At 43.3% G+C, this 10,770-nt stretch overlaps 1 pseudogene; it reads right to left on the bottom strand.

Annotated features, from left to right (window-relative positions):
• Positions 1 to 8,442: 8,442 nt before the first annotated feature.
• On the bottom strand, positions 8,443 to 9,631 carry LOC123133710 (pentatricopeptide repeat-containing protein At1g60770-like; annotated as a pseudogene).
• Between the last annotated feature and the right edge of the window lie 1,139 nt (positions 9,632 to 10,770).

The following is a 10,770-nucleotide window of genomic DNA, read 5'->3' as shown; positions in this document are numbered from 1 at the left end:
TTAGAAGGAAAGATTGAACGGAGTTGTTGAGAAAATCAACAACGAAAAGAAACTCAAGATCAAAAGGTAATAACCCGCCACAAACGGAAATTATTGGATAGCTTAGAAGAACGAAGAAATGCAAAACTACAGTTCAAAAGAATACGAAGAATTAATTGCACTTCGAGACGCGAGAAGAAAAGGATACTTGAACTCCTCCAACAAAATCTTGATGAACTCTTCGTGATATGCATGGCATCAAGGCTGTGAGGCACACGGTGGATCTTCCAGTACGGCAAGTCCCAGAAAACATACCTCGTTTTCCATACCTTCAGAAGCGGCTCTGGCGCCTTTCGCTTCTTTCCCGGCTCTGGCGCCTTTTGCTTCTTTCCCGGCAGTGGGCAATCTTTCCAATTTTTCAACAGCTCGTCTATTTCCTCGTCGCTCCTCATACGCGGGCGCCTTCGGGGTTCGGTTTCACCATCGAACAGATCCTTGCATTTCCTCCACGGGTCATCGTCGCGAAGCCACCTTCGATGTCCCATGAACACGGTTTTCGAAGACCCGGGATCTCTATCTAGCTGGCGATATGTTGTGTCATCCATGCACCTTACGCATCCAGAAAATCCGTGGACCACCTGCCCCGCGAGATATCCGTAACCGAGATAGTCGTGCACCGTCGTGAGCAGTGCGTCTCTCATAGGGAAATATTCTTTCTCTGCGGCGTCCCATGTATTGGCTGGCGTTTTCCACAGCATGTCTAGCTCCTCTTTCAGCAGCCCGAGATACAGATTGATGTCGTTCCCTGGTTGTTTCGGCCCTTCAATTAGCATACTCATGTGAATGTACTTCTTCTTCATGCACAACCAGGGGGGGAAGGTTGTACATCCACACAAACACAGGTCAGGTGCTATGTGTGCTTCTCTGGCTGCCAAACGGATTGACTTCATCGGTGCTCGTGCCCAGCATGATGTTCCTTGGATCCTTCCCAAATTCTGGGTCTTCGAAGTTCAACACTTGCCATTGGCTCGCATCCTTAGGGTGACTCAGCATCTTGTCTTTTTTATTTATCTCCGGATCATTTTCGCCATCTTCTCGCTTCTTCTCCTCCCTATCCGTGTGCTAACGCAGGAGCTTTGCTACCTTAGGGTCCGCGAAATACCGCTGCAGACGAGGAGTGATCGGAAAGTACCACACCGATTTTTAAGGAGCTTTCTTCCTCTTCTTGTATCGAGTGACGCTGCACACCGGACATATGGTAGACTCCCCGTGCTCGTCCCGATAAATGATGCAATTGTTCATGCACACATGGTATTTCACGTGCGGTAAATCCAGAGGACACACAATTTTCTTCGCCTCCTCGAAACTGGTCGGGCACTTGTTCCCCTTGGGAAGACGTTCGTGCTAGAATGACATGTTCTCGTCGAAGCATGCATCCGTCATTTTGTGTTTTACCTTCATCTCCAGATCCATGAGCGTTACTTTCAGGCGGGTATCCTCGGGCCTGCATCCTTCATACAATGGAGTAACCACGTCTATCTCTAGTTGATCCAGCTTGGCTTTCTCTCGGGCGGCAGCTCTTGCGTTATCCGTCTGCTTGAGAAGCAGCTCTTGAATATGAGGGTCCCGCACCCAGCCTCCATCGTCGTCTGCTCCGGCATCTTCATCTTCATGATCATGCCCTTCGTCTTGATCTTCCTCATCATCATGTCCGGCATCTTCTACATGATGACTGTGTACAGCATCACCGTCGTGATCATGTCCTGGAGATTCTTTGTCTTCTCGCCCGCCCTCGCCGCGGTGGTTGTCTTGCCGCCCTTCCTTATTTCTTGCCCGGCCCCCATGGACGACTTCATAGTCATCTTCATCACCTTGCCACCGATAACCATCCATGAAACCACGCAAGAGCAGGTGGTCCCGCACCTGCCCGGAATCCGGGTCCGCAATAAGGCTCTTCAGCTTGCATCTTCGACACGGAGATCTTATCTCCGTCTCGTTCTTTTGAAGCATCTCGGCCTTCGCGGAGCTCAAAAACCTATTCACGATGCCTTCGGTCATCGTGCGGATCATGTTCGCCTGCGGGGTAGAGCAAAACGATATTTTAGAACTAAGAAAAAAATTGGCATGATTTCCCTAAAAATAGGACCAAAAAAATGCATAGTGCCAAAATTCTCGCCGAAACAAAAATGAATCAACATTCCGGCAAAATATTGGCAACTATCGCATTTCAAATACCGGTACCTGCAAATACAAACATATATGCAACACCACAAACATATGCAACACCACAAACATATCTAGATCTAGCTAGGCCACAAAAAGTGCATGTGCACGTTGTTAGAGCGAGCTATGAAGAAAAAAGTAGATCTACAACATGAAGATAGCTTTCCCCTTACTTACCTATCAAAAAAAGGTAATTTCACCACTTAATTTTGATGAATCTATGGTGCAAATGAGGTGAGGAGGAGGAGGCAGCCGACAAGCTTGGAGAAGGAGGTGAAGGGAATGAAGTGGGGAAAGTGAGTGGTGTAGGTGTGGCTGTCCAAAATATCTAGCTGGTCCCACGTTACTAATGGCGCACCACACAGCCATGCGCCTTTAGTAACACAACATACTAATGGCGCACCACACAGCCGTGCGCCATTAGTACTTTTGCAAAAAAGTAAATATATATATATATATATACTAATGACGCACCGTGGCAAAGTGCGCCATTACTAGTTTAAACTAGTAATGACGCACTTTGCCACGGTGCGCCATTAATAGTTTTGCAAAAAAAAAGAATAAAAAAAATACAGTACTGGCGCATTCTGTGGCTGGTGCACCATTACTAGTAATGGCGCACTTTCCCTGGATGCGCCATTGCTAGCTAGAACTAGTAATGGCGCACTTTGCCTGGATGCACCATTAGTATGTTTGGAAAAATGAAAAAAAAAATTACTAGTGGCGCACCTTGTCTCTGGTGTGCCATTAGTGTATTCCACACTAATGGCACATCACCAAATGGTGCACTATTAGTATATAGTAGTGGCGCACCACTTCTCTGGTGTGCCTTTAGTGTCAATTTCATCTATAACCCTTTTCCTAGTAGTGGTTTCTGCGTGCTACAAGTATTAGCAGGATACCGAATGATGCCCCATCGACTTTGCAAAACACCAAAGGCACGCTCGACATCCTTTATATCACTCTCTTGCTCTTGGGCAAATCTTTTCCTTTTCTCTCCAACAGGGTTGGGTATTGTCTTTACAATAGTGGTCCACTGAGGATAGATACCGTCATCTAAATAGTACCCTTTGTCGTAGTTGTGGCCGTTGACAGTAAAGTTCACCGGGGCGGATGTGGAGGCGACAGCAGCTGGAAGAGTGGGGGGCGAGGGTTGCTTGTTGGCCGGGGAGAAGGAGGCCAATGTGCCACAGACTAGCGGGCCCAGGGACAGGAGTAGGCGCGCGTGCACGCGTCCGTCTCGTGTCCGCGCCGTTGCAAATCAGGCACAAAAATGGGCCGGAAATGGATCGCCCGCGGACGAAAAACGTACGCACGTCCGTTTGGGTCACCGCGTTGGACCGCCTTTTCTGTCCGCGCCGACCCAAACGAACGGCCGCGGACGAAATGGGTCGTCCCATTAAGTTGCTCTGAGTGCTCCTAACCACGGAAAGGGAGCTGGCTAGGAGTGAACAAGTGTACGCATGCACCACCTGACCAGCTAGCGGCAGCGGCAGCAGAAGAGAAACTTGGTGCGCAGAGAATTCTTTTCTTACTCCGGTGGTGCATGCCGCATGCACAGCATCGCAGGCTTCAGAGATCTTTATTTACTACTCCCTCCGTTCCAAAATAGATGACCCAATTTTATACTAACTTTAGTACAAAATTGGGTCATCTATTTTGAAACGGAGGGAGTACCTCTCAAAGTCACTTTCCCTAGCCCATAGATGCAGTTCCAGGCAATTTTCATCCATCAGAATATATGTAGTATATGAGCATACTGCTTTGTTAGACACGACTTCCATTGAAGAAAATTGCCGTATACTTTCTCTGTTTCTAAATAAAAGTCTTTCTAGAGATTTCAATACGGACTACATACAAATGTATATATAGATATATTTGAGAATGTACATTCACTCATTTTGCTCCATATGTATTACCTCCATCCTAGTTTATTGGTCCCATTTGTATTTTGTATCAAAATTTGACCATAGATTTAACTGATAAAATGTTAATGCATGTCATAAATTATATCATTGGATTCGTATTTGAACATACTTTCTAATGATACTACTTTTTATGACATGCACTAATATTTTGTTAATTAAATCCATGATCAAAGTTTGGCACAGAATACGAAGGGGACCAATAAACCAGGACAGAGGTAGTAGTCCGTATTGCAATTTTCTAAAAGGGCTTATATTTAGAAACGGAGGGAGTAGTAGCTTCAGACATGCTACACTTTAGTTACTTTTGGGTATTTTTTAACTAAAAAATTAGTTTTATTTGATAGAATAAGAAAAATATTATGGAAAAATGTACATGTTCAAAAAGTCTCGTTAAAAATGACAAATATTTTAAAAAATGTTCATCTTACTTTTTAAAAGATAATGAATTTTAGTTTAAAAATCAAGAAAAAACTGCAGACATTGGTGAAAAAAAAACATGAATGCAGCCATAGTAGAAAAAATTGCTCAAACGGACCAGCCCATCGCAGCTCGCCCACTGTAGTTAGTGTGATATTCTTCTGGAGCGGTTGCATCTCACCCGCAGCAATACCGCAAACCCTATTTTGCACCTTAAGCACAAATACAAGCATATCGACAGGCCCACACCCCCTCGCCTATATGCAGATTCATTCAAGTTTGGTTTTTCAGAAGCCCCCTCCAGTTTTGGGAAGCATCCAGAAGCTTCCCAACTGGTTTTTTCTTTTCTTTTTTGGTTGAATTTTGTTTTTGTCTGGTTTTATATCTTTTGTTTCTTTTTCCTTTTATATCGATTTCCATTTTTATATTTACTTTCATTTTATTTTTCCTTTCTTTTTAATTTTTCATCATTAATTATTTTTCAAATTCGAAAACGTTTTTTGTAAACTTGTAAATTTTTCTAAAATTAATGAACTTTTTTAAAAAATTCGTGATCATTTTTTCATATTATGTCCTTTTAAAACAAATATGACTTTTTAAAAGGAATAATTTTTTTATTTTGTATTTTTTAAAAAATATGAATTTTTCCAACTATTGAACTTATCTCAAATCCGTGAACATTTTTCAAGTTGGTAGGAATTCATGCATTCTTTGATTTTGTGACCATTTTTTGAATCATGAACTTTTTATCAAAATTGTGAACTTCTTCATTCGTGACTTGTTCCAATTCATGCACTTTTTTAAAGTTCATGATCATTTTTCAAATTACCAAACATTTTGTTAATTAATGAACTTTTTAAACATCTCTGACCATATTTTTGAACCCGCAGTTTTTTTCTGATTCATGAATTCTGAAAGACAGTGATCGATGGTCATGTCATTTGTCAACTATTGCTGTCAACTATTGCAGGTTTTCTCTAATTTATTGACTTGAAGTTTTAAAAATGATTCCCGCCAATCTGAAAAATTTGAATGAAGTGTAAAGATTTGTAAATGTAATTTTAAAAAATATTGATACCATAAAAAATGTTTGTGACATGTAAAATGTTCACATGTTTCAATAAAATGTAAAATATGTTATACAATGTAAAAAACGTTCCTGTAATTCCAAAAAGAAATTGTGCGATAAAAATGTATGTTACATTTAGAAAAAAAATGTTTAAGCATTTCATGTACATGTTTCTGACATATTATAAAATGTTTTTATACAATTTGATTTTTTTGGGGAAAGTTTGGAATTTTTTTGTATCATTCAAAAAAGTTTAACATGTATTTGATAAATGTTTAACACATATTCTAAAAATGTTCACAAACATGTATTTGAAAAAAAATATACTTGTATAAAAAATGTTTTAGATTCATATGATAAATGCACAATGTATATGAAAATTAGATAAGTTCAAAACATATGTTTAGACAAATGTTAACTTGTATTTGAGAAATATTAAACATATATAAAAATATTCCTGACGTATACAATTTTTTATAATGGGTATGAAAGAAGTAGACATGTGTTGAAAGTAGTAAATATAGTAATAAACATACACAAAATAAAACTGTAGAAAACCGAAGAAATAAACAAAGAAAACCAAAGGAACCCAAAGAAAGAAAGAAGGAAAATGAAAATAAAAATAAAAACCCAAAGAAAATCTAATAAAACCGCCGTGAACGGTGAAAATTGAAAAAGGTAAAATGCGGGGGGGGGGGGGGGGGGGGGGATCGTGTAGAGGCAACAAAATAGTACTGTGCCGGCTCAGTAGGGTTGCACAAGAGTGTAGCCGGTGCTACGTCTGGCGATAAGCGAGACATAGCTCCCACACTATTCTTTACCCAGTCAAGCCGATTTCTTTTGCTTGTCGGTCGGCCTTTTCATTTGTATTTTTCTATGTATGGCTAAAAAATATTTCTTTTTTGTGTCACATGGTAATGTTGGCTCAAGAAAAATAATATGGTGATTATGACGGGTAGGCACACTGTGGCTTAGGGACACGCACACAAAGAGTTTCTGGGTGTTATTGACAAGGTTAAGTCGGTTTCGGTACGTCAGCGACGAGAGTGACGCGTCGACGGCTTGTTCTCGTGTCGGTAGTGGTCGTGTCGGTGGTACAAGGTCCTCGATGTAATTTTTCTTACAGTATGTTTAGTATGCTTTGTATTCCGACGAAAAAATAGATTTGAGTCATTTAAAAAAAAGGTGAATGCATCAAACACGACATGCATTGCTTTCATATCTGAGAAAGTATCGTGTGCAACCACGGAACTGGTGCTCCTGATGCACCAGGGACTGACGGGCGTTGGATGAAAGAACATGGGAGCACGATCTTGGCACACAACTTGCATACAAAATCGAGCTGTTTCATACATGCATCGACATTACTTTAAAGGGAACCATCAAGTGCAGAAAATGACAGAAAATCAGAAAAGATCTCCAAATAGTTACTGTCTATCACCGCATACTTGTACTTCTACTAGTAAGTGGCGTCACGTCAAAGGCAGGGCCTTCTAGACAACGCATTACCAACATACATATTCAAGGAAGTTATTTCACGATTTTGTAACACAAGATTTGGGAATCATGGAATAGAAAATGTCTGGTGGAATTGCCCCTCAGACCTGTGCTGCAACAGCACAAGAACATATTAGAATGTTGAATCAGCAACGGAGATACTGAAGAACTAGTAACGCTTTCATTTAGTTCAGTCAAACATAGTGAGCACACTTTCCATTAAGATGAGAAGAACATACAACAGATATGATGCGCCCTGTCCTTCAACAGAACTCCCAGGTACTAATCTTTTCAAATACAAGTTTTAAGCATCATATACAAACCTTATTTTAGAGTTTGCAGAGTTACATGGAAATTATTTACAGATGTAGGCACATAACAGGGAGCACATATATTTGTCTCTATCAATTAACTGCTGTCAGTAGGGATAAAAATTTACAATTACAACTGCAGCTTATACATGTTTGGTGCTGATACTTATTCGTGATTAACAACCACCACCGTGTGTTATACGTATTATCTAAGCGTTTGAGTCTTGTTGGTAAGCTTTCAAATACCAAGAAATCGGAGTTCCAAAGCCATTTTGCGCAATTTTAGAGCATCTCCAATAGCTCCCCTATCCAGGAGAGAACTATCGTTTCAAGAGAATTGAGACAAAAATTACCCTCCAACAGCTTCCATAAATACAATTTTTTTTATGCGATCCCATATATTTCCCCAAACTTCCCTCAGGTTTACAGGCAGATAATCCTTCCCGTATAATTTGACGGGCTGGAAACCGCCTGAAATTTCACGGGAGGATACCCTCATGCAGCCCCGCTGCCACACAGGGCCGCCACGATGCTACCGGACCGCCGCCGCCCTGCCCCCGCCTCCTGTATGCTTGTTTGATGGAAAATAGGAAAAACATGATTTTACAGAAAGAAGTTTATGGGGACTGAGAAAAGTAGTCATCAAATAACTTCCACTGAATTATCCAGACATCCCGTAAAACTACTTAAACGTGAAGTACAGGAGCTATTGGAGATGCTCTTAGTGGGTTAGTTTTGTGCGTGAAGGGAGAGCTTCAAACTCCCATGCTGAAAATGGTAGTCAGGGGGAGCTAACAGAGCATCAAATGTAAAATGCCAAAAGCCCTAGAAATGTCGGCAATACAGAAATCCGGTGACAGCAAGGGATGACAAAGATCCATCAATTTCTTGTACATCAGATACTTCCTACCGGGCTTTTCACGAGATAACGACATCTTCGACAAGTCATAATTCTGCTCTATAATAACCAAGAAAATGTCTACGGTGGCCTCGACTTCTAACAAAGTTTCTTACCTACTCATTTGGAATTGCCGGATACACTCTCCAGCAATTTCGTCGTCTCAGGTCCTACGTGAATCCCGTCATCTTCGATGCGCTGAGCAATGGATGGGTTGGTTCTACCTGCAGCTATATAGGTCCGCACCATGCCCTCATAAGCTTCCGCATCAAGGCATTCGAGCTTCTTCAGGCGCTCGCAGAAAGACTCCACACCATAAACATCCTTTGACTCTTCATAGTGCTTCAGAAATCTGCTCGTAAGCTTTTCCGATGGCACCCATTTGTGTGCCGTAAGCATCTTCTTTGCATCTCTCAAGATCTCCAGTGCCACGGTAACATCAGATTTGTCCAAATAGAACTCGGCAAATATGTAAAAACCGTCCTCCCGTTGTAATGACCCTGAGACATGACGAATAGCCTCAGCTTCTCTATCATACCCTTATCAAGGTAAGCTTTGATCATAACATTTGTTATCCTCATGTCATAATGTTCATTACTCGATTCCCACTCCGGAAAGATTTGCTGCAAAGACTCAAAGCCATCAATCATACTCAGAGCTTCAAGCATCACAAGATAGTTTTTGTTCAAGCATTTCTTGAATGTGGACTTCAAAGACTCCCAGATCCTCTCAACCTTGGTTGAATTGCCAGAATGGACAACAACTCAGCTTTGTCCATGACTTCCTCAGCTTTCTTTAGGGCCACTTCTGACTTTCCAAACAGCTCTAGTTTAATGTAACTGTTTGCCATCAAAGTGTACAAGGACCAGTGAACTGGAGCTACTTTCTCCAATTCTTCCAGGACTTTCTCTGCAGCCTCCAGGTCATTCATTGCGATATAGCTTTCTATCAAAGTGAAGTATGTAAAATTGTTAGCAGTTATACCGCTTTCTCGAATTTCTTCAAATGTGGAGGGGATTTTCTCTGGCTGGCCCGCCTTTTGGTACAAAGTCATCAAGTTGTTGTACACCAGTGTATTTGGAACAATGTCCATGACTTTCATCTTCTCATAGAGTTCAAGACCTTTGCATGCCATTCCGTGTTCACCATAGCAGTTAAGCAAACATGAATAAGTTTCCTTTGACTTATCTGGAAGGCTCCAGAAATATTCTTCAGCCTCCTGTATCCCATGCACTTTGGAAACGAGGTCAAGCCGCAGTGCTTGATGCCCAAGTGTCAATGTTGCTCCACGAGATTCCATCCAGTCCATCAACTGGGTACAAAACGACACAGTTGGATATTACACAGTGAACATAAAAAAGATACCCTGCTCAGAAAGAGGTTGCACCAGAACAGCATATAAAGATCCCCTCCCGCCCCCTCCCCTTCCTCTCGGGCGAAGCACCGACGCCGCCATTAAATCCACAACTTCCTACCCACCCCCGCACCTCACCGAGCTCTCCCCGCCCCCAATCCACAGCAGAGAAGAAGCATGACCGGAGCGCGACGCCGCGGGGTGCGGGTCCGCCGGCTTGTGCCGGTGGCACGGGTTGCGGAGCCGCGGGCGCTTCCGCCGCCAGCTGCAGCGCCGCTGCCCGAGATCGATCCGCACTCGTCGGAGGCTCGCCGCGAGATGAGGCGGGTGGTGATGGAGCGCTTCCCCGATCGCGACACGTGGGGGGAGATCCACATGCACATCCTCCGCCACGCGAACTTCGTCGAGCGTGCGCGCTTCATCGGAGACGACGGTTGTGAGGATGTGGAGCTCCTCTTCTGGGCGATTCAGGAGGCGGAATCGTTAGATCCGCGGCAGGCCGCCCGCTGGGAGAACTTCAGGACGGCGAACCCCTCGAGGCTCAACATCAGGCCGCCTTCGTGGGAGGGGATCACCAGGATCCCGCCGGAGTTCATCCCTGCAGGGACCGTCTGGCCCCCGCGTCGTCAGTAGATCGTCTTCCCCAACCGGTTCGGACACAACGACGAGCCATTGATCCTCCTCCATGGCCTGGTGAGTTGGGTTTACACTTTCGTGCTAATTCAGCTCTTAAAGCTAGGCTACGGGATTTTCGACTGCGCCGCCGGGGGATGCATAAGGGTGTTTGTTCGATTGAACAAATGGTTTCAGTTCCTAATGCATTAGTTCAGGGTGTGGAGTTAGATTCGGGGGTTCTCCCTCTTGGCTTCCAATACAATAAGGAATCTGATGCTGCTTCTACGGCGGGCGAGACCTCGTCGGAGAATTTTTCCGGCGAGGGGCTCGGCCAGGTTTTAAATCCCAACCCCGTCCCAGGAACGAGGGCTCTGTGCCTTTCCCGTGGAGTGAATCCAGCTTTGCCTGGGCCCACGATCAAATTGCGTGTCATTGCGGAGAAAGCGGAAAACACGAGGGGATTGCGTAAAGCCGAAGAC

This window comes from Triticum aestivum, chromosome 6B (genome assembly GCF_018294505.1).
Source record: "Triticum aestivum cultivar Chinese Spring chromosome 6B, IWGSC CS RefSeq v2.1, whole genome shotgun sequence".
In the NCBI taxonomy this organism is placed as follows: domain Eukaryota; kingdom Viridiplantae; phylum Streptophyta; class Magnoliopsida; order Poales; family Poaceae; genus Triticum; species Triticum aestivum.
Note: the sequence above shows the minus strand (reverse complement) of the source record. Positions and strands in the feature narration are given on the sequence as shown.